At 34.6% G+C, this 27,623-nt stretch overlaps 1 protein-coding gene across 1 annotated transcript in view; it reads right to left on the bottom strand.

Moving 5' to 3' along the window:
* LOC138708518 (secreted protein C-like) overlaps nucleotides 1-27,623 on the bottom strand; it is a 1,615,872-nt gene that overhangs the window by 573,139 nt on the left and 1,015,110 nt on the right. The window lies entirely within an intron of this gene.

Consider the following 27,623-nt stretch of genomic DNA (forward strand, 5'->3'; position numbering starts at 1 on the left):
ATAGAAGGATTTGAAATGTGGATATGGAGAAGAAAGGAATGTGCGAAGTGGACAGATAGAATAAGAAATGAAGGTGTGTTGGAAAGAGTGGGTGAAGAGAGTAAGATGCTGAAACTGATAAGGAAGAGGAAAAGGAATTGGTTGGATCACTGGCTGAGAAGGAACTGCCTACTGAACGATGTACGGGAAGGAATGGTGAACGTAAAAAGAGTTCGGGGTAGAAGAAGATATCAAATCATAGACGACATTAATATATATATACATATATCATATGAGGAAACGAAGAGGAAGGTAGAAAATATGAAAGATTGGAGGAAGCTGGGTTTGCAATAGAAAGACCTGCCCTTGGGCAGAACATTAAATTACTTAATTAATTACGGTACTTGAAAGCTACATTTGCATAACATACACGTTAGGTACAGTACGTTAACAGAAAACCACAATTTCAAGTCACAGAGAGTTTGTGTGCACTCGATTTGAGTTTCTGGCGTCTCGTCAGCCCAATCGAGGTGTGTGGATATATGTGGAAAAATTGAGACGGTGTCGGGTGGAGTTCCTGGGTAGCTCAGTCGGCAAGAGCGCTGGTACGTTCAGCCAGAAGTCCCAGGATCGATATCCGACAGCGTAACAATTTCTCCGTTGAAATTATTCAAGTCTGCTTCACCTGAAAGCTACATTTGCGAGCGAAATTCTTATTCGAAAACACAGATGGTACCAATATGTATCCTCAAGTGATGGTTGCATGGTGGAATATTTGTACTATGTAGAGAAAGAAAGAAAATGTGGTTCTTCTGAACAACCACTATGCTGCAAAGGGTTAATATAGGTTTCACTGATATGTAATATAATAATACTCATTTACGACTTTTACGAAAATCTAATTTATTTTTGAAAACGTCGTTCTATCACATGCGCCTTCCTTAGATGTTTCTTATTATTTAAGTTACATATCTCCCTCTCTAATCCGAATTGAGCTCACGCAACTGTTCAGATATGAAAACCTTTGTGTTTACAAGATTGTATTGAAGAGTTGGCTGGTAAGGCCGGGAAATTCTCGCAGGTAGTGATAATGAAGCGAATTCACTGTAGTCCAATTTGTTGCTGTATTGCTGCGAAATTCTCCCTACGCGCTCGGCACAGCTGTAGAAGTGAAAGTTTTTCTGTTCCCACAACCATTGTGTAAGTTCTAACTAACGCTCGTTCCATACCTTAAATAAAAATTGGCCCTTACAGCGATCATTCACCCGAAAGGTGACAATACACTTCTCAGATCTCGCCGTACAAACATGAATAATAGAATTACAGAATTGTTCCTGGAAGCAGAGGTACATTGTACGATGTCTGCTGATCTTTAAGTGGGAGAAAACCTCACTCCTTTTTCTCTGCACCTTGAATGAGGTCTTGAGTTAACACGTAAAGTGGCATTTACATAAATTTTTATATTCGATCCGTAGCAGTCCGGTAACTCAGTTGGTAGAGTAACAGGCTACCAGTGATGTCAAAGCAAGCGTATTTTTCTGACCTTGACGTCGTGCGCGGGCAACAAGCGCTAGGTATGGAAGGAGGAAGGATTACGTATATGAATAAGCAGTGGATTAAGAAAACAGTGATGCACAAACTTCAAATGGAACGTGAAATTTTATGTCGTTATTTTTACATGCCTTCTTTCTGTTTGATATTTTCTGTATTGTCTGTAAAATAAAAGTACTAACACCAATTTCTTAATATTGCACTTGTGTTTTAAATCTTAATAACATAATAAAGAGTTTAGAAGGAATATTCACTTACATTCCATAGTAGTAGGCCTATCATATTATACTGTATTAAGTGGATGAAACACATAATTCATAAAGAATGTGATATTCCAAAGAAAGAGATTGAGTATGACATGATAAGATGGAATTTATATAGATGGTATCTTTAGCCTTACAAAAGTAATCAATAAACTAATCAAAACAATATTACAGTACAAAGCAAAGTTACCTAGGTACTGTATCTATTTTAAGTGTAACTAATATTACATAATAAAACTCTTATCGCACTATGCTTTTAAGGTGATATTTGTGATCAACTTCCTATCATCAGAATATTAAATTACTTTCTCGAAATCTGCTGAAGCTATAGAGCTGACATTTTTACAACACATGGGCACGTATGTTTTGCGTATGATGTAATAGGAGTTGCTTGTTAATTCATTTCCTTACAAACAATTTCCATGCGAATATTTTCAAAAATTTCAATACACTATCTTCAGTAATACGTATAATATATACGGTATATTAGATTTACGAAAACATTCTGTAAGGCTACTAAATAAATAGGCCTATACCTGAAAATTTCACTTTTCTATACGAAAAGTTGAGAAAATATTTCTTTTGAATAAAAAAATGAAACTTGTGAAAAATGAGCATTAAAATTAAAACTTAGGCCTACATTCTTATAATGCACTTATACTTCTTAGGCAAATCTAAAAATTAACATGGATACAGTTTTAATAAGTTCTCTTCCCTTTATCTATTGAATCAGTGCTGGCTATCCCTGAATGTAGCTCGACCAAGCGGCATATACCACCTCTTTCGTCTGTCTCTTTCCTTTCCGCTGTAAAGCGTTCAGACTCTGCTGGATTCTAAAGCGCGCGCTTGCTCCTGTGGGCATCAATTGACATGCCTGGTATAGTGTAATGTAGAGAATAAGTAATGTACAGAAAGGAAAGTAGATATCAGTTCCTTTGATTATTATGAAGCCGTGCTGGCAGCCGTGTTGAAACCAGGCCTGTTATACATACTAGTAATACTAAAAAATACAAAAATGAAAAAGTTTTAGGTATAGAATTAGACTTATTATACACAACAGAAAATACAGTAGTAGTGGTAGGAGTAATAATAATAGCGTAATAACGATACTAATTATATTTAGCCTATATATTATCATATTATATACGGTATGCAAGGAATACCATTCTTAAACGGGCAATGCATTTTGTCTGAGTTTTTAAATTCCCATTCATTTATGAAGCAACTACAAATATGTAGAATCTACGTTGTAGCTCTACCAGTTCATGCCAAACATAGATTAAGTACACATTTCATTGTACAGTACCTGTATTACCTAATCCTACTATTTCATCACTCGATATGAAGTAAAAAATAACATTTCGTCTGAAATTAAGACAATATTTCTCTATCTTAAATGACTCATTTTCAACTTTACATCAGAAAATATAAATTAATTTCGGGCAAGAGAGTACTGCCATTTTTCCGTCATTTGTCTTAAGCACGCCATAGGCAATTGTAGTACTGATAAACTTAAAAACATCGTTAGAGCCACAATTTTCAGTTCCTTTGGATTTCACATTCCTTTCTTGCTGCACTCCCGTAAATCCACTTGAATTTTCACAATGTGTTCTAAATCTTTACGGTAGTTAAAAACATATCACATAATTTTTAATTATGTCGTTATTTCCACCCGCAAGCTGAGAATCACGACTGATTTCTTCTACAGATGACAATGAGGATACTTCACTTTGTACATGCCGTTTTTTAAGTCATTTTAATTTACTCAATCTTTCTTTCCTGGGATTGTGAGCTGATAAATCAACTCCACTTCCAACAAAAATAGTTATTTTGGAACACTTTGCAGAAATTTCAGGGTTGGTACAATTACTTGTATTTTCATTTAGCTATATCTTCAACCTAGAAAATAAGACATAAAATTATTTAAAGACATCTAGTTCTGATATCTAAGTTATATCAGGTGACTTTCTACATAAGTAAAATATGCCTACTAAATAACTGCATTTAGCTTGGATGACACAAAGGGTTTTTAATAAAAGGCCAAGCCGCCCAGTACTATAGTTCAGTCTAAAAATAAGTCCACATGAATTTAGAGTACATTAAATATATCAGAAAGATACCGAAATTATTTAAGTATAGTAGCGTGTACCTATCTAGTTCCTAAGCTACTACTACTACTACTACTACTACTACTACTACTACTACTACTACTACTACTACTACTACTACTACTACTACTACTACTACTACTACTACTACTACTACTACTACTACTACTACTACTACTACTACTACTACTACTACTACTACTACTACTACTACTACTACTACTACTACTACTACTACTACTACTACTACTACTACTACTACTACTACTACTACTACTACTACTACTACTACTACTACTACTACTACTACTACTACTACTACTACTACTACTACTACTACTACTACTACTACTACTACTACTACTACTACTACTACTACTACTACTACTACTACTACTACTACTACTACTACTACTACTACTACTACTACTACTACTACTACTACTACTACTACTACTACTACTACTACTACTACTACTACTACTACTACTACTACTACTACTACTACTACTACTACTACTACTACTACTACTACTACTACTACTACTACTACTACTACTACTACTACTACTACTACTACTACTACTACTACTACTACTACTACTACTACTACTACTACTACTACTACTACTACTACTACTACTACTACTACTACTACTACTACTACTACTACTACTACTACTACTACTACTACTACTACTACTACTACTACTACTACTACTACTACTACTACTACTACTACTACTACTACTACTACTACTACTACTACTACTACTACTACTACTACTACTACTACTACTACTACTACTACTACTACTACTACTACTACTACTACTACTACTACTACTACTACTACTACTACTACTACTACTACTACTACTACTACTACTACTACTACTACTACTACTACTACTACTACTACTACTACTACTACTACTACTACTACTACTACTACTACTACTACTACTACTACTACTACTACTACTACTACTACTACTACTACTACTACTACTACTACTACTACTACTACTACTACTACTACTACTACTACTACTACTACTACTACTACTACTACTACTACTACTACTACTACTACTACTACTACTACTACTACTACTACTACTACTACTACTACTACTACTACTACTACTACTACTACTACTACTACTACTACTACTACTACTACTACTACTACTACTACTACTACTACTACTACTACTACTACTACTACTACTACTACTACTACTACTACTACTACTACTACTACTACTACTACTACTACTACTACTACTACTACTACTACTACTACTACTACTACTACTACTACTACTACTACTACTACTACTACTACTACTACTACTACTACTACTACTACTACTACTACTACTACTACTACTACTACTACTACTACTACTACTACTACTACTACTACTACTACTACTACTACTACTACTACTACTACTACTACTACTACTACTACTACTACTACTACTACTACTACTACTACTACTACTACTACTACTACTACTACTACTACTACTACTACTACTACTACTACTACTACTACTACTACTACTACTACTACTACTACTACTACTACTACTACTACTACTACTACTACTACTACTACTACTACTACTACTACTACTACTACTACTACTACTACTACTACTACTACTACTACTACTACTACTACTACTACTACTACTACTACTACTACTACTACTACTACTACTACTACTACTACTACTACTACTACTACTACTACTACTACTACTACTACTACTACTACTACTACTACTACTACTACTACTACTACTACTACTACTACTACTACTACTACTACTACTACTACTACTACTACTACTACTACTACTACTACTACTACTACTACTACTACTACTACTACTACTACTACTACTACTACTACTACTACTACTACTACTACTACTACTACTACTACTACTACTACTACTACTACTACTACTACTACTACTACTACTACTACTACTACTACTACTACTACTACTACTACTACTACTACTACTACTACTACTACTACTACTACTACTACTACTACTACTACTACTACTACTACTACTACTACTACTACTACTACTACTACTACTACTACTACTACTACTACTACTACTACTACTACTACTACTACTACTACTACTACTACTACTACTACTACTACTACTACTACTACTACTACTACTACTACTACTACTACTACTACTACTACTACTACTACTACTACTACTACTACTACTACTACTACTACTACTACTACTACTACTACTACTACTACTACTACTACTACTACTACTACTACTACTACTACTACTACTACTACTACTACTACTACTACTACTACTACTACTACTACTACTACTACTACTACTACTACTACTACTACTACTACTACTACTACTACTACTACTACTACTACTACTACTACTACTACTACTACTACTACTACTACTACTACTACTACTACTACTACTACTACTACTACTACTACTACTACTACTACTACTACTACTACTACTACTACTACTACTACTACTACTACTACTACTACTACTACTACTACTACTACTACTACTACTACTACTACTACTACTACTACTACTACTACTACTACTACTACTACTACTACTACTACTACTACTACTACTACTACTACTACTACTACTACTACTACTACTACTACTACTACTACTACTACTACTACTACTACTACTACTACTACTACTACTACTACTACTACTACTACTACTACTACTACTACTACTACTACTACTACTACTACTACTACTACTACTACTACTACTACTACTACTACTACTACTACTACTACTACTACTACTACTACTACTACTACTACTACTACTACTACTACTACTACTACTACTACTACTACTACTACTACTACTACTACTACTACTACTACTACTACTACTACTACTACTACTACTACTACTACTACTACTACTACTACTACTACTACTACTACTACTACTACTACTACTACTACTACTACTACTACTACTACTACTACTACTACTACTACTACTACTACTACTACTACTACTACTACTACTACTACTACTACTACTACTACTACTACTACTACTACTACTACTACTACTACTACTACTACTACTACTACTACTACTACTACTACTACTACTACTACTACTACTACTACTACTACTACTACTACTACTACTACTACTACTACTACTACTACTACTACTACTACTACTACTACTACTACTACTACTACTACTACTACTACTACTACTACTACTACTACTACTACTACTACTACTACTACTACTACTACTACTACTACTACTACTACTACTACTACTACTACTACTACTACTACTACTACTACTACTACTACTACTACTACTACTACTACTACTACTACTACTACTACTACTACTACTACTACTACTACTACTACTACTACTACTACTACTACTACTACTACTACTACTACTACTACTACTACTACTACTACTACTACTACTACTACTACTACTACTACTACTACTACTACTACTACTACTACTACTACTACTACTACTACTACTACTACTACTACTACTACTACTACTACTACTACTACTACTACTACTACTACTACTACTACTACTACTACTACTACTACTACTACTACTACTACTACTACTACTACTACTACTACTACTACTACTACTACTACTACTACTACTACTACTACTACTACTACTACTACTACTACTACTACTACTACTACTACTACTACTACTACTACTACTACTACTACTACTACTACTACTACTACTACTACTACTACTACTACTACTACTACTACTACTACTACTACTACTACTACTACTACTACTACTACTACTACTACTACTACTACTACTACTACTACTACTACTACTACTACTACTACTACTACTACTACTACTACTACTACTACTACTACTACTACTACTACTACTACTACTACTACTACTACTACTACTACTACTACTACTACTACTACTACTACTACTACTACTACTACTACTACTACTACTACTACTACTACTACTACTACTACTACTACTACTACTACTACTACTACTACTACTACTACTACTACTACTACTACTACTACTACTACTACTACTACTACTACTACTACTACTACTACTACTACTACTACTACTACTACTACTACTACTACTACTACTACTACTACTACTACTACTACTACTACTACTACTACTACTACTACTACTACTACTACTACTACTACTACTACTACTACTACTACTACTACTACTACTACTACTACTACTACTACTACTACTACTACTACTACTACTACTACTACTACTACTACTACTACTACTACTACTACTACTACTACTACTACTACTACTACTACTACTACTACTACTACTACTACTACTACTACTACTACTACTACTACTACTACTACTACTACTACTACTACTACTACTACTACTACTACTACTACTACTACTACTACTACTACTACTACTACTACTACTACTACTACTACTACTACTACTACTACTACTACTACTACTACTACTACTACTACTACTACTACTACTACTACTACTACTACTACTACTACTACTACTACTACTACTACTACTACTACTACTACTACTACTACTACTACTACTACTACTACTACTACTACTACTACTACTACTACTACTACTACTACTACTACTACTACTACTACTACTACTACTACTACTACTACTACTACTACTACTACTACTACTACTACTACTACTACTACTACTACTACTACTACTACTACTACTACTACTACTACTACTACTACTACTACTACTACTACTACTACTACTACTACTACTACTACTACTACTACTACTACTACTACTACTACTACTACTACTACTACTACTACTACTACTACTACTACTACTACTACTACTACTACTACTACTACTACTACTACTACTACTACTACTACTACTACTACTACTACTACTACTACTACTACTACTACTACTACTACTACTACTACTACTACTACTACTACTACTACTACTACTACTACTACTACTACTACTACTACTACTACTACTACTACTACTACTACTACTACTACTACTACTACTACTACTACTACTACTACTACTACTACTACTACTACTACTACTACTACTACTACTACTACTACTACTACTACTACTACTACTACTACTACTACTACTACTACTACTACTACTACTACTACTACTACTACTACTACTACTACTACTACTACTACTACTACTACTACTACTACTACTACTACTACTACTACTACTACTACTACTACTACTACTACTACTACTACTACTACTACTACTACTACTACTACTACTACTACTACTACTACTACTACTACTACTACTACTACTACTACTACTACTACTACTACTACTACTACTACTACTACTACTACTACTACTACTACTACTACTACTACTACTACTACTACTACTACTACTACTACTACTACTACTACTACTACTACTACTACTACTACTACTACTACTACTACTACTACTACTACTACTACTACTACTACTACTACTACTACTACTACTACTACTACTACTACTACTACTACTACTACTACTACTACTACTACTACTACTACTACTACTACTACTACTACTACTACTACTACTACTACTACTACTACTACTACTACTACTACTACTACTACTACTACTACTACTACTACTACTACTACTACTACTACTACTACTACTACTACTACTACTACTACTACTACTACTACTACTACTACTACTACTACTACTACTACTACTACTACTACTACTACTACTACTACTACTACTACTACTACTACTACTACTACTACTACTACTACTACTACTACTACTACTACTACTACTACTACTACTACTACTACTACTACTACTACTACTACTACTACTACTACTACTACTACTACTACTACTACTACTACTACTACTACTACTACTACTACTACTACTACTACTACTACTACTACTACTACTACTACTACTACTACTACTACTACTACTACTACTACTACTACTACTACTACTACTACTACTGCTACTGCTACTGCTACTGCTACTGCTACTGCTACTGCTACTGCTACTGCTACTACTACTACTACTACTACTACTACTACTACTACTACACCTGGCTTCTTTACATTATTTAATTTTAAATCAATGTAAGAGAGAAATTTAACGGAACATAACCAAGCTATAAATTTCTCAGACATCACCATAACCAAAACGAATAATAGACATGAATTCAAAATATACAGGAATGAATGAATGAATGAATGAATGAATGAATGAATGAATGAATGAATGAATGAATGAATGAATGAATGAATGAATGAATGAATGAGTGAAATGAATGAAATAGCCTATTAGTGTCCCTTAGAAGGGCTAAGGCCTCGTGCAAGAGGGAAAGCTCTGGTTCCGTTTTGCTCACGTGTCGAGCTAGTCCACGTGGGCGGAGTTGTGTACTACACATCGACAATTATGACTAAATATTAACACTTTGTCACTTAATTATAACTAAGATATTCAGGATTGTACTCATTGCTGTTAGTCTGTTCTGCACGTTAGTTATCACATTAGAATATTTAGGCTTTGTCATACAGGTGATTTCAGTTCCTATTCATTGGTCTACATTTAATTCGCACTAAATTAAGATATTAGGATATGTATCACTTTTTCCTTGGGATGCGTTGTCTCTACTCAACTAGCTGTCGTCCTAGCTCCTTCCATCCTCTCCTACATTGTGCTACTCTGCTCCAGTGTGTTCCGATCTGCTGCCTGAAGGAGTCAGCCCATTGACTCTCGGCCTTCCCGGTCTTCTCTTTCCTTGGTGAGGGTCCCAAGTAGTTGTTATTTGCGCCCATCTATTCCCCTGCAGCCTTATCACATGTCCTCCCCATCTCCATTTTATCCTTGCCGCTTCATGAACTATGTTCTTGGAGGATGTGATTTCTTGCAACCTCTTGTTGTTAATCCTGTCCTTCAAAGATATGCCGAGTATTTTCCTCTCCATTCCCCTTTGGCATACTGCTAGGGTGTTTTTCTGTCTAGCTGTGAGGGCCCACGTTTAGCAGCCGTACAAAAGGACTGGAAAGATATAGGTGGTGAGTGCTTGGAGTCTGAGGTTCCTATTTAGTGACTTGTTTTGTAGTATGAATTTTAATGCCCAGAAGGCTTTCCACGCTTGCGTCACTCTTCTTTTGATTTTTTTTTTTCCATACTGTTGGTGAGTGAAACTAATTGTCCTATATATATATATATATATATATATATATATATATATATACATCCACATAGTTCAGTTCAGTTCCTTCGAGTTTGATTGGTATTGGTGCTTTGTTGGTCATAAGTTGTGTCTTACTGAAGTTCATTTCCAGGCCTGTTGACTTGCTTATAGCCCACCACAACTACAACACACATACACAATTCATCAAACCATCCCATACAACATAAACATGCAGTGCGAGTCTGCTAACTTATGGCAGCGAGAACTGGATACTAAATACGAGGGTCATTTCATAAATATTGCACAGGTTGGCAGAACTGTGAATTGGATGACGCAACACCAATAAAAATTACGTCAGTTGCATATGAAGGATTCGTCTATAGAGTATTCTGTGTTTAGATAACGAGAGCTAGAAATGGAGTTTACACGTGTCCCGGGTAAAAGATATTAAAGTACAAACCAATGGCGAGAGCAATTTTGGAAGACTCCATATAAGATGGGACGATACCTTCACTGAGGAAGTAACAGGTCATCAAGCCTAAACCTTGAGGATGATGAAGATTATGAAGATGATAACGGCATCGTAGGAGGGCTGTAACGTCGATTTTCTATGCTGTAAATAGTCACTGAAACTACACAGAGCTGGAATGGAATTTGTCTTCTTAAAAAACGGTATCCGGTCAGTTTTCTCGACTAATACCGTTATCCCTGCCATAATTCCATCTTTGAACCATAATTCATAATTGGATTACCGGTGCAAAAATTAATGAAAGACAGCTGCATGATATTACCTCAACTGGATTGATGAACGAAACATCTATAGGTGAGTAGTAAACTAAATCCACACACTACATGCTAATGAAACAAGCGCTGTTCACAATAATCCGCCGTTACCCTGCAGATTAGTGATTTAAAATATTGATGTTTCTACTGTTTGACATAATTTACTCCCACTTCTCTCTCTCTCTCTCTCTCTCTCATGAACATACATAATCTTTCCTCTTCTCTCTCACACATTCATACTAATCTCTTTCTTCTTATCTCGCATGCCCAAGACATTATTCCTTTCTCACGCACTCACACACACATAGGCCTACACACTGTATCTCTCTCTCTCTCCTCCCCCTCTTTTTTCTCTTCGCCTCACAAACACACTCTGTCTTTTGTTGTCTCTTGGAATCATAATCTTTCTCTCTTTATAGATCCAAATTACTTTCGTCACTTCATACTAACGCGGACGAAATTCGCAGCACATTACACAGCATCTGAGATATTATTAGTTGGTTGTATTATTATTTATTTTAATTTTCAGATACACAGACACATTACACGCAAACTAAGCCACTCTGTATCAATTACAAGGTTATCTAACATGGGTGAAATTTGTGGTAGCGAGATGGTCCACCGCTTTCCCTCAACCCATTAAGAGCAAATGCAGGGTAATTTTCGGCGATAAACTCTGGACTCATCTCGCTAGCATTATCACCTTTATCTAACTCAGACACTAGATCGCCAAAGCAGTTGATAAAACATCGTAAAATAAAACACACTCTATACTAGTGATAGCGAGATAGTTTTTGTGATACGAGTCCGAAGATTCACCTTGGATTACCTGACATTTGTCTTACAGTTTGGAAAATCTCGCAAATAACCAAACCAGGTAATCAGTCCAGGCTATATTGTAACCCAAGTCCGAGAGAAGAACTTCAGATTAGAAGACTACTCCAGTGGCTTCTTATAACAATAATGATAATAATAATAATAATAATAATAATAATAATGGATACAATTTGAGTAGCCTATATTTATAATTACATGATATACCACTTTAAATAATAACAACCAAATAATGTATCGGAAAAATAAAATGTTCATCCAAAATCCAACTACGTTTCCGTTTAAACCAAAGTGGAAATTTAATAATAGGGGAGACTGTTGTACCTCTAAATACTTTTCACATTTATTTTTTTTTTAATTTTGACAAATGAAATTTTTAAATAAAAAATGCTTGAAATAATTATTGAAGATTCCTTTACAACTTCCTGAATGTATTTTCCTGTTTTACAGATCTATTAAGGATGGAAAAAATAAAATGAAGGGATATGTAACGTGTTCAAAGGTACAACAGGTTCATGTACCTTGGAACATACTCTCTCTTAAGTTGGAACACATGGAATATAAGTGGGAATATAAGCCGTAAAAGCTGACAATCATATTTAAAATGTTCTGTATTTGCAATTATAAACCAGAGCAGGCTTCTCTGATTGAGATTTTATTTCCTGGAGAGCAATAACTGCTTCAACAGCTTTCTTCAAGGTATCCGTACCAATTTGAGACCTCTTAGCTCCAGACTTACTTAGTGGCATGATCTTAAAATAAAAGAAAAAAAAAAACTGATAATATTTTGTACCTTGCAACATGTTCCATGGTACATGTTTTGTGTTCAAAGGTACAAGAGGTTGTACTTTTAAACAAATATGGCTTCCAGAACTAGAGATTCGAATAAATCATGGAAATTAAAATATGTTATTACCCACCACAAGATAACGTATACACTGTACTTGAAAAATATTAACAAAATAATCTCGTTTTGTGTTATAAAACGTGTATCAATGAACAAAATGTTTACTTTTGGTACTAAAAAACTTATTTTGCCTACAGAACTCACACTTCGCAGTAAATCAAACTAAAACTACGACCAGAGCTACTTAGCGGCTTTCTCTACAATCTACTTCAATTTGAGTCTTCTAGGTAGCAGTACGAATTAAAAAAACAAAAAATGCTCAAAGGTACACTATGCTTAAGGTACAACAGTCTCCCCTACAATATATTAGGTATAATAATTTCTTTTGAGATGGGCAGGGCATGTAGCACGTATGGGCGAATCCAGAAATGCATATAGAGTGTTAGTTGGGAGACCGGAGGGAAAAAGACCTTTAGGGAGGCCGAGACGTAGATGGGAGGATAATATTAAAATGGATCTGAGGGAGGTGGGGTATGATGATAGAGACTGGATTAATCTTGCACAGGATAGGGACCGCTGGCGGGCTTATGTGAGGGCGGCAATGAACCTTCGGGTTCCTTAAAAGCCATTTGTAAGTAAGTAAGTAATAATAATTTCTTTGCTTTGACAGAAACTACACTACGTCTTTTCACCCAGATGATCGTGATTAGTTTTCAAGCCAGTGAAATTATTTGGTGACAAACCTGCTCAGAGATAGGCTTTCTCCCTGTGCTTAAGTTACTCTTGCTCCACATAATTAAAAAAATGTGAGATAGTCGCACTATCCCATAGAATATATTACGAACAAATGGGTCCGTCGCTTGTCAATTCATTTTCTAAGTAGAAAAATTCACTTACAAAAATCGTCGTATATATATATATATATATATATATATATATATATATAAGGTGATTCAAGAGGATTTACTGTTCTTTATGCAGCTTATTTCTGAAGAAATTTTGAGCCAAAAGTGTCATATAAACATAGTTCCTATTCTCAATATTTTCAGAGTTACACTAATTTAAAGTTGTTTGTAAAATACGTTTTTTTTTAGTTTGAAGGTAAAAGAATAATACAAATAGAGAATGAACCATTCAGAAGTGTCATTTCTTTAATTAGCAAGTATTATGAAGCTAAAAATGTTCTGTGAACTCCTTAGTTGCTTCGTACAGATATCTTTTTCTATTTTTAACTAGAAAATTACATTATTCTTACGCACTTATCACAACAATTATTACAAATCACACCACTTCCACTGACTTAATTATTTGCAGTTCAATTCTGCATCCTAATTTACAGTCTTGGAAAGTGTACAACACATTTTAAAAAATGTCGCCGTCCGCTTGAGTACACTTGGCCGCACGCTTGTGAACGGCACTCGTCGCTCTACATAACTGCATACGGTTATCTTTGATTTTCCGTAGCACTCGTGCTGGCTGCACGCTGACCAAGATCACGCGTTCACAGCAATGCGTTCCAATAACGAAACGTAACTCTGTAAATATTGAGAATATGACCCATGTTTATGTGACATTTTTTGCTGAGACTGTCTTCGGAAAAAAGCTCCGTAAAGGACGGTAAATCCTCGTGAATCACCCTGTATATATTTAATTTCATATGAAGACTCATTAATTTTTAACTAACAATATTTTTTTCATAATAATAATAATAATAATAATAATAATAATAATAATAATAATAATTTTGTTATTATGAAAATCTGTATGAGAATAAAAGCAGTCTAATTTATTAGGAGAAAATGCTGTTCATATATAAATGACAAGTCAAGAACTTCTTTTTTGGGACTCAGGGAAGCTGAAGGCGTGTACTTCCATATAAATCTTTAAATCGAGTTTCAGAAACATTAGAGTACTTTTCTAATATTTATTTTATATAATGAGGAAATAAATTCCAGTAATATCTGTCCAACCTTTATTCATCACAAATTCCATAGTAATCCGCACAATAAATTTTAGTCCCGAGTTCTGTGCAGTGGTGCGATTTCCTACCAGTATTTCTGTCAGTACATCAAACTTCCTCTTCTCCGATTAAAAGTAATGTCATATACACCACTCTTACAACATGAATGTCGATTGCAGCCTTGTTATTCGGTGTTGGGATTCTCTGAATTGAAGCACGCTGGATCCAGTTCAGACTAGCGGACTAACTTTTATATACCCATACATCTCTTTCGGGGAGAAAAAATGCTTCCTTTCTTAAAGTAAAGGTCTTGGCAGCAGGGAGGAATTCAACAACGCACCCTCCGCATCCTTCAACCCCTCCCATGGAAGTTCTGAACTACACACCAGCACACGTACGAGCTTCAAAATAAGATGTGCTGATTTCCTTATGCTGGGAATCCTTCACGAAATAGGGAAAAACTTTCATAATAAAAATTACATCGAGCTTGTATTGCTAAGAAGAAGAATAAAATGAGGAGCAGGATGGAAGGGAAGTCAGAAATGCAACAATAGCAACAGGGGTAAACAAACTGGGGAACACATTCTCTTTCTAATACAATTTACGTCCATTGCAAGCAGAAACTACAAGACGTACAGTAGTACAGCAATAAACCCTGAAAGTCAGGAGATTTTCGAAGATTTATGATCTTCAGAAAGACTTGAAGTTCAACTAGCATATACAGAGTGTTTCAATTCGTTTTCAGTTCTCAGAGGAGTCAAATATATTTTCTTCACTCTTGTCTTACGTTGTATTTTGCTTACTGAAGAAAGATGGTCAAATTTGGATAATTACAAACAAAGCAGAGGAGAAAAAATTCTTAAAACAATAAATCCTCGTTAATCCGGATCCTGATAAGGCTGGTTTCCCTTAATCCGGACAGTAAGAAAACGATGATTTTGGAAAAAAATAAAAGAACCTTGTTTTAAGACTTACTTTTATACATAATAACTATGGAATTACAATAATTGTCATATGACACATATAGTATTAAACATTGTACTACATATGCTATATTGCTTTACATTTTACTGTACTGTATAGTGTATTTAGGCCTATGTCCTTTAAATACACCATAATGAACGTGTTTTGTTGCTATAATTGAGTTTTAACGCACTTTCTACTGTTTTACGTTATTTCAGCTTATCCGGACTTTCGTTAAACCGGTCAATTTATCACCAATAGTCCGGAATAACGAGGTTTTAATGTTTGTGTAAAGAATTATCAAGATTTGACATAATTACTAACAAACAGTAAGAAATTAAAGGCCTTGTATACAATATATACATTTTATCTTTCCACACTTTCAACATCATCTTTGAAAAGTTGAAGGCTGGACATAAAAAGTCTGTAAGAGCAAAAGAAACAAATCTAGAAAACAGGGCTTTCTTATGTAACTAGTAATGCAACATCCTACGTATTTTTACGTCTACGAGAGAAAATAGGCTCTACATAAAATATTACAATGGGACTTATAATTTTTCTCAGTGGATTGAGTGAGGGACATATTTTATTCCTTTTGGAAAAACTATTTTTCGAAGATATTGGCACTCGGATCTTTTTACACTTTCACAATTTCCAACTGTGAAAACTATCTATTCCACGGTTTATCTCGCGTTTTCTTTAGCCGCTTAAGGGCAGCTGCGCTGTGCACTGCAGCTTCCATTCTGCTTCCACGAGCGTGGAGAGATAAAATGTATGCACTGTACATTCTCATTTAAATGGAGTAATTGACTACTACAGACAAAATTTACTATCATGGGCATAGAAGATAAAAGAAACAGACGTGTCCAAGATATTATCTATATAATTGAAAGGCTGTCTACAATAAGTTTGTAAGTCAATATTCACAGTTTTTCCGGATATCGTTAACTAGTGCTAAATCAGTAACTGCTAGGACCGTAATGAAACGTTTCAGGTGAATCAAAAGTCTGGAACCATATAAATATCTTCCATATGGTCCACACTTGTGGAGTAACGGTTAGCGCGTCTGGCCGCGAAACCAGGTGGCCCGGGTTCGATTCCCGGTCGGGGCAAGTTACCTGCTTGAGGTTTTTTCCGGGGTTTTCCCTCAACCCAATACGAGCAAATGCTGGGTAACTTTCGGTGCTGGACCCCGGACTCATTTCACCGGCATTATGACCTTCATCTCATTCAGACGCTAAATAACCTGAGATGTTGATACAGCATCGTAAAATAACCTACTAAAATAAAAAATAAACAAGATAATTCTTCCATATGCTTGATTTTCGATTACTATAGGTGTTCCCAGTATTTATAAGAACAAATGCTCAACCAGTGACACATTCGATTCTGGCCCTCAGATATCTCAAAAGCCGTCATTTCGGATGCAACTTTGAAATTGTAGGTACTCAAAATCTTGTGAAATTTTCTGAAAAAAAAAAAAAAAGTGGTGCAATATGTTTTGAGATATCTCTAATCGACTTCAAGTTATTTAAAGATAACTGTCATAATGACACAAACATTAGTTACTGCATTTACAGATATTTTGAAATATGGTACAGTACTAAGGTATTTTTTTTTTGCAATTCTGGTACTTAACTTTTCCTGATTTATTCTATTGCCTATAATTTCTTATGTTGCAATATCTTACGTTTTAGACATTTAAAAAGTTTTTTGAAATGAGAAAGGTGATTGTCACAACTATGTGACCCGTGGTCATGACCAAACATTCGATTATGTTTGATTGTTTATGTGCCTAGTTTGAGCCTGCCCTCAAAAAGAAGAAAAGAAAGTACAGTTCGGGAATGAACGAGTACGGATAAATTGCTCTTAAGTTTCAGTGGACATTTATAGAGACAAGGTCGCTGGTTAACCTGATCTGCAGGAGAGTCTGGCATTCCTAGTAGCACATTACTCGTTTCTGCCTAAGGAATGTTTCCCACTGGAGTGAATATCAACCGCAAATTAATCGAAATTCAGTTGTAGTTGCAGCTCCATTTCATTGGAGATTCATGCCTTTGACTTTAATGATAGCAAATTAGATATCAGCTTTAGCTTATGAGCGTACCACTTTCTACATACAAACAGCAACTGTCAACTGCAGTCACCAGAATGCAGACAGCACCCAGTTGCTATCTACTTAGTTGGTCAACTGAAATCGTAGTCGATATTGATAAGTGGGAAAGTCTGTCTTTTTTCGCAGTGCTCTATTACTATCAACTGTAGTTGCTTTGAAGTACAGTCGAGTTTCGGTTGGGAGTTCCTCCAGAGGAAAATCTCCCTCAGCCAATGAAAAACTGGAGACCAGGGGTCTACCTCTCCTTGACGGTATTTGAAAATGCAGAACAGAGGCTGAAATAAGCATAGAGAAATTCTCTCACAAATTTATTACAGTGTGGCAGAGAAATAGTGGTCTTAGTTATGTGTAGGAAGTGACATCTGTGTTGAAAAGACAGATTGAAATCTGAGCGACGTTCTGGAGATCTTGCAAGTGTACATCTTTTTTAAGTTTTCTTCATTTACAGTACATCCTAAGATGGTGAACGTTCTTTTTGAGCATACATGCTTATATGAACTGAGAAAGGCGTTCCTTCACAAAAGAAAACCTGTCAGAAATCCAAATAATTTATTGTCATTTAAGCAATGACAAAAGCGGTGCAATAAGACAAGTGCAATTTTTGGCATTTGTTATCTGAATATTTGAAAATAAAAGTATAGTTTGAAGCTATCTGAATCTCTCATTAAATAAATTGTACTAAACCGTTGCATTGCTTATTTTATGCTCGACCATGCCGAAATGTAGTAATTATACACCTGGTAGCAGTCCTTTAATGCATGTGATTAAAGTACACCTATTCATTAAAGTTCAGGTTTTCGATTATTCTCGGATATGCAATCGAAAGACGAGGGAAACGTCACTGAGGCTGGAAATCCAATACTGTCGCAGAAGGTTATGTTCTGTTACTATAATAATCAGCGTTAATTGTAAATAATATTCAAATAAATTCAATTTTTCATCTCGTTTTTCAATTCTAAATCAATTTCCAGGTTATATCAAAATTAGTTCATGTTATTCTGTATATTATAACAAGGTCAATGACATTATTGTTCCTCGGAAAAAATCAATACTTTCGCGTCTGCGCACATCTCACAATTTACGAGCGATGCACAAGGTCACTTCCACTCTTCAGTTAGAGAAAAAAAATAAAATACTTCTGAATAATTTCAAGTTAGAAATTATGGTCGAGCATAAAAAGTCGTATGAAACTTGCCTATAATGGTAATTAAGACGCTCGTATGAAAATTATGAAATTAGCTTGCGCTCGTTTCATAAACAAACATACTCGCGTCTTAATTACTATCATTACAGGCTCGTTGCATAATGTAGTATTTTATATTTCGTACACACCGTATTTAAGTGTATATTTCTAGGGTTATCTGCAGTCTGCAGGAGAATGGTGGCCATTTGCAGCATATATTGCCATGCCAATATCGGTTACAGTAACCCATATTATTGTGAAAATATATTGTAAGATGCAGAGTTCTAAATACAGAAATAAATATCTGCCGCACATTCTAGAAGGAAACTATGTGCAGTCATCTTACGTCGAAAACAGTTCTTTTCCTGTATGTGGTTGGCAAAAATCGTGTATTTTCACAAAAATCTAGGAACATATTTTCTCAGAATCAAAACTTCTTTCTTTATGTGCTTCGCACACACAAAATGTAATAAGGAATAACTCTTCATTTATTATCTGAGTTAATGTCGCTGGTAGTATATTAGTCCTACTATAAGGATACAAAAGTTGATTACAGCAGTAGAGCAACAAATCCTTGTAACAACAGAAGTGGGTTACTGGAGAAGGTCGACAAGAAAGTCTAAATTAGAAAAGAAAGAAAGTAATAACGGATATACTCATAATATACCAAGAAATGTGATAGAGCAGGCTGGACGTACAGGAATGACTTTGTACTGCTATATTAAGAATGGCAGAGTATGATATAGGTACCGAAGACGATACTGGAATGGAATACTGAAGGGAAGGAGAAAGAAAGGAAGATACAGACACATATGGATAAAATGAGTTGTACAAGGATGAATATAAGAAATAGTCTATGAAGGAAGGTAACTGAAAAAAACAGAATTATGGACGAAGGAAATTTACAATATTATAAATATTCAAAAAATTTCAATTAAGGCTTATCGAAATTTTAAATTTAAATAAAATTATGGTATAGAATTAACTGTATTTAATATTCTTACATACAGGATGGAAGTGAAATAGCCTTACAGATTTTCAGAGCGAATGGCTCATGTTGTTTGTAACAAAAAACTAAAATATCATATTGGTGGAAAGTTAATATTCAATAGTATGGACTGTTTCGTGTAAATTTAATTTTAAAACCTCTAATTTGAAACTGCGATTTGGATCTAACACAGCGCCAGAGAACACTTCATCTAGCGAGACACACAGAGTTCGTTGACCTCTAACATCTGTATCACGAAAAGGGTGTGTTAGCGACGATGTTGTCGGACTGGTGAAATTTCAAACTTAATTTTCTAATACACCGTGCAGTTAATCACAAAGCGTAATATAGGTTTTCTATTCATTTAAGTGAACCCAGCCGTCCCTTTCAATCTGCAATGTTATTTCACTTCCACCATGCATATGTCAATTATTATAAAATATTGTTACTTTATAATGCATTAAAGTTATGTGATTTATAAGGGTGAATTTCAAATTTTGTAACTAAGGTTACAGTAATGTATGAAGATAATCATTGTAATGTCGTTTGAAGGACGAAGTCCAAGGGCTTGCCACTCGGTCTCCCAGTTCAACTTCATCGGCGACCCTACTGTTTGATCCTTCTGCGGATTTTGCTCTGTGACATTGCTCCTTCTTCCTTATGGTACCTATACGTCAATTTTTGGCTTCTCCCCTTCAAAACTCTCTTAAGGGTATACAAAGGTACGTGAACGACCACAAATATTATCAGAAAATGCAGGCTCTAAATTTCCAAAATTTTGTAAGTAAATGAACTCAAAATTGATAAAAAAAAAAATTGTAAGGTGCCACAAGACTTATTAGAACTTAAATATCTGATAAAAGTTTAAAAAAGGTTACTAATAACATTTCTTAGAATTACTTTTTTAATATAAATTACATTTTCCAGAATTTGAAAATTTTCACACATATTATTACATAACTCGACAACCATTAGATATATAATTCTGAAATTTTGTACACTGAACGGAACGAGACGGAAACTCTTGGTCACGTGTTGGGATTCTGTCGAAAAATGGAGCTGCTGCGCAACAATCGACACCATAAGGCCAGAACCGGTATTGCTGATATCCTCAAGCGTCGTGGATGAGAGGTACACGAGGGAGTCCACTGCGTTTCATCCTTAGATTCGAACAGAAGAACAAATATTGTAGCCATCCACAGGACTCAATCTAAGGGAATAGTTCTTGATCCTACAATCCGGTTTGAGAGGGATGCCCTGCAGGCACAACACGTTGATGAGGAGATGAAATCCATTTATGAGTCCTGCATCCCATACCTAAGTGAGAAGTATAACCTTCTCACTAGTCAGTGGAGTGTTTCTGGTCTTTTGTTTGGTGCGCGTGGCACACTTCCTAAATTCACATGGAATATTTTACAAGCGCTAGGTCTCCGATTTTTTGAAATTCAAAAAGTTTTATTGAATATTCTTAAGGATTCAATCCAAATATTACACTACCATTTATATTTTGGTAATTGATGATTCTATTGCGTTTGCATTTCTGTGGATATTTTACTAAACAATTCCTGAATTTAATCTTTTTGTCTTTCTAAATTATTCTGTAGTGCTTTTATTCTGGATATTTATGGTCACCCTCATTAAGGGCAGATTATTTTGTTAAAAATTGTTGTGTGCATGCATTTATGCAAAAAGTAGACTACAATAATGCCCATTTCTTTGAAAAGAGAAAAATTAGGTCACAAAACATTATGTAAATTTTAATATATTTTATATAGGACAAACAAAAAATTAATTGTATTAAAATAAACAACTCTACATGTCTGAGAGTAATCTACTTTTCAGAAATTAGTGTTTATTAAATGGAGGGAAAATTTTAAAGATGTCAGAGAGACCATAACAATGTTATGGTTACCAAATGATGTAACTGCATATATTTTTTCATATTTTGATAAAAGTAGTTTGAAAAATATTATTAGTAACCTTTTTTATACTTTTATCAGATTTTTAACTTTCAATAAGTCTTGTTGTGGTACCTTGTAATTTTTGTCCAATTGAAGGGTTCAGAGCCATAGTGGGCCAAGCGCCATTTATTAAAACTGGAGGAAGCAAGGGTTAAAGTTAAGTGAATACCATAGTTTAACGAAGATTGATATATCATTTAGTTTTAACGTGTATATTTTATATTAGTTGCTATATGTTTCCATTGAATTATGGTAATAACTTAATTTTAACCCTTGTTTTCCTCGGTTTTAGTAAATGACGCTTGGCCCACTATGGTTCTGAACCCTTCAATTCTGAGTTCATTTTCTTATAAAATTTTAGAAATTTAGAGCCTGCGTTTTGTGATAATATCTGTGGTCGTTCACGTACATATACCCTTAAGTTACTTCAACGGAAGGGTAATAGATGTATGGCCAATAGATTTGCATCTCACTGGACGAATCAAACAAGAAACAGATTTTCAACAAATAAAAAATTTCAAGATAATTTTTTGTAAGGAAATGTAATTTTCAAAACTTATAGAACGACGAAGAATAATACATAAATGAGGCCGTCTACAATCTAGAGCGCTGGACTTGTAATCCTGTGGACTTGGGTTCGAAACCAAGTGTCCAACCGATTTAAACTTGTGTAAGATATAAAAGCGATTATTTCATTGCCGCTATGAAGCATATTTCGTGAAGAAAAAAAAAAAAACAATACCGTCAACGTCGTGTATTTTCAAATACGTAGGAAACTATTAAATCGGTGACAGAAACTCATCAACATTTTGTATGCAAGCTCGCTCTATTAATACATTATCAGAGAACTTACTTTTATATTACATTTCATCTACTAATATCTAGTTTGAGACTCTTGTTATCTTCAGCTATAGCAAAGGAAGACAGCGGTTAGTTATTCATATATACGAATTGTAATTCTACACGCTTTATGATGAGGACACATTGACCGGATGTGGTGAAGTTGTCTCGTATTGGATTTAATAAAAATTCAAATTGAGTATCGCGGATCGTGAACTCTCCTACGTATAAATAACCAACTCTGTGCCGATGATTGAGTTTAAAAATAATCTTCCATCTACACTTCTCACGAAAATGTGTTATTACTATTGCCCCACCAAGCAAACACATCTGCATACATACATACATACATATATACAGAGTGTAACTTATTAAAGTGGGAGAACCTTTGGGGGTTGAATGAACCACAGATCTATATAACAAAACTTTATATATAAATAGATGAGCAATATATAGGATATTTTCAAATATTTCCAGTTAGAGTTGCTGTTGCGTTTCACGTTAATGGTATCTGATCATATTTTAGCAGTTGTTACACAAAACATCATAACCAAAGCTACGATAATGTTACTGATATAACAGTCTAACTGAAGCTACAAATTATCCATCCACAAAACAGCCTCAGTTAAAAGAAGTAATTAGCAGGAGAATAACGTAGTTAAATAATTCGTTGACCTAATAGCGTTGAAACAAATTTACTTTACATTATTTGCCATATGGGGCATTCCATGTGAAATCGGACATAAAAAAACCTTATAAATGTATAATTCCTAAATATATATATATGTATGTACGTATAGTGGAACAAGAAATATTTTACTGTGTAAAGCCTGTTCTCGCTTAAGTCTATTAGTTTTCTCGTTTTAATGTGTTAAATTTGTCGTATTTCCGTAAAAAAATCACCAGTTTCAATGATCATAAACTAGAAACGACTTTTGATTAATCATCTTATAAAAGCTTAAATAATATAGCTGAGAGTATGATTTTCATAACTATGCATGTACCATAATTTATATTAATTTTTAACAAGGTATAAGTAGATATAACAGGATAACAGAGAGGGTTTGGAATTGAACGGGTTACATCAGCTACTTGTCTATGCGGATGACGTGAATATGTTAGGAGAAAATCCACAAACGATTAGGGAAAACACTGGAATTTTACTGGAGGCAAGTAAAGAGATAGGTTGGGAAGTAAATTCCGAAAAGACAAAGTATATGTATATGTCTCGTGACGAGAAATATAAATGTACGAAATGGAAATATAAAAATTGGAAATTTATCTTTTGAAGAGATGGAGAAGTTCAAATATCTTGGAGCAACAGTAACAAATATAAAAGATACTCGGGAGGAAATTAAACACAGAATAAATAAGGGACATGCCTGTTATTATTCGGTTGAGAAGCTTTTATAATCCAGTCTGCTGTTAATAAATCTGAAAGTTAAAACTTATAAAACAGTTATATTACCGGTTGTTCTGTATGGTTGTGAAACTTGGACTCTCACTTTGAGAGAGGAACATAGGTTAAAGATGTTTGAGAATAAAGTGCTTAGGAAAATATTTGGGGCTAAGAGGGATAAAGTTACAGGAGAATGGAGAAAGTTACACAACACAGAACTGGACGCATTGTATTCTTCACCTGATATAATTAGGAACATTAAATTCAGACGTTTGAGATGGGCAGGGCATGTAGTACGTATGGGCGAACCCAGAAATGCATATAGAATGTTAGTTGGGAGGCCGGAGGGAAAAAAACCTTTAGGGAGGCCGAGACGTAGATGAGAAAATAATATTAAAATGGATTTGAGGGAGGTGGGATATGATGATAGAGAATGGATTAAACTTGCTCAGAATAGGGACCAATGGCGGGCTTATGTGAGGGCGGCAATGAACCTGCGGGTTCCTTAAAAGCCATTAAGTAAGTAAGTAAGTAAGTATAAGTGGATATATCGATAGGCCTACTTGATAGATTTCCCTACGGAAAAGATAATAAAAAAAAATATCAAATGACTCTTCTCCCTTTGAAGATATCGTATCAATTTCAATTTCAGTGTTTCATAAATAAGTGTCCCTGCAAAAAATGATTCAGTTAAATTTCATTTGCTACGCCTAACTCCCGTTCCGGGTGACGATAGGTGCAGCTTCGCTTCTGTACGCTTGACGTAGGCAAGAATTTTCTTGCACTGCTAGCAGAAAGGCAGATTAGAGGTTACGAGCATGTCAATCAATTGCTCTGTAAATGTTTTTGATTGATAGGTTAATGTCTAAGGAAAACATAGAAAAACTCGAAATCAAAATGTCTTTTTCTTTGAAGAGAGGAACAAATACTAACTTTGAAGTGACCTGTTCAAAACATAAATTTATATGCCTACCTTTAAAAGTAGATAAGAAAATTATTTTGTTTCTACAAAATATGTAATTTTTCAATAAGTTTTATAACAGATAAATTGTTTTGTAATCCATAGTTTGAAAGATAGACAGATTGGGTTTTGCAGTAAAAACTCGACTGTTTACAGGCATTTGGTCCCTGAATAAACATAAGGGGGTTTCACATAAGTTTAAGGACAGGAGTGAAACATCACTTAAGAAGGGGTGTGCTTAAACTTTTGGTAGGAGCTGTATTGGAAAAACACCTCTAAATTGTATGCTTTTGTCGACGATTTATTGATCGCCTCAGATAATAAATATAATTTACCAAAAGCAGTTTTTAGATTGTATAAAACTGCTTTAAACTATAACTTAAATATATCTACGAAGGAAACAAAAATTCTCAACCCAAACGGACGAAACTATCAATTAATAATGTTAATTTAGGACAAGCTTCTAATTTTAATTACCTGGGAAGCAACATCACATATGGACAATCAAGTAACCAAGATATAAAACTCTGCAGATTTCTACAGCGCCTAGGAACAATGAAACGAACTCTAATGAAAAGAGTCCGAAGGGAAACAATATTGAAATTTTATAAGACAATGCAATGCCAATTATTAACATATGGAACAGAAAACTGGGTTCTTATCAAACAACAATAGAAGAATAGAGGCGGCGGAGATCAGCTTATTAAGACCAATTGCTGATTACAGGTTGATTAACCAGAATAAAAATACTGAAATTCATGAAGAGTTACAAATACAAAGTCTTCTTGAGATCATCGACTCTTCTAGACAACAGTGGCACCAACATCTGATGAGAATGGACACAAACCGCATTCCATTACAAATATTACTCTACCAACAAGCTGATAGAAGGGACCTTGACAGTCAAAAAGAGGTGGAGAGAACAGTTCTGAATTCCTGGAAATGCATCAGGCGTAAAGGCCTAAACCATGCTGTATTTGATGATGTTGATGATAATTATAACATTACCTTAAACTCTCCACAAATATCCCTAATATTTGAGCCATTTCAATGCGTTGAATAATACAGTCAACTCTGGATATAGTGAACTCGGTAATAGTGAACCTAAATCGTTGGTCCCAACCCGCATACATTAAAAATTACATTAATATTTCCGTTTATAGTGAACCCTCGCTTCGGTTATAGTGAACCTTGTATCCTGACAAATTCTTATTTGAAGTCAGACCTTCTTGTATAAAATTGTAAGAATATGTTGAGAACAACATTCTAAGTTTCTTACTACTTTAATCAAAGGACAAAGATAGGATTAGTGATTCCTAGACAATGAGCTGTACTGTAAATCCAGGCAACGCGTGACGACCTTGCCTCACTCCACCGTCGAAGGGTTGTCATTCTGTTCTCAGGCACACTATTATACTGTTACTTATAATCCTCCACCGCCAAAAGAGTTACCTTTTGTTCTCAGAGACATTTCCATTAAGACGGATAGTATCATCAACGGAAAATGAAATTGTCTTCTTTTATTAAAAGAGGATGGACATTATGT

The sequence above is a fragment of the Periplaneta americana genome, chromosome 11 (assembly GCF_040183065.1).
Source record: "Periplaneta americana isolate PAMFEO1 chromosome 11, P.americana_PAMFEO1_priV1, whole genome shotgun sequence".
Taxonomy (NCBI): domain Eukaryota; kingdom Metazoa; phylum Arthropoda; class Insecta; order Blattodea; family Blattidae; genus Periplaneta; species Periplaneta americana.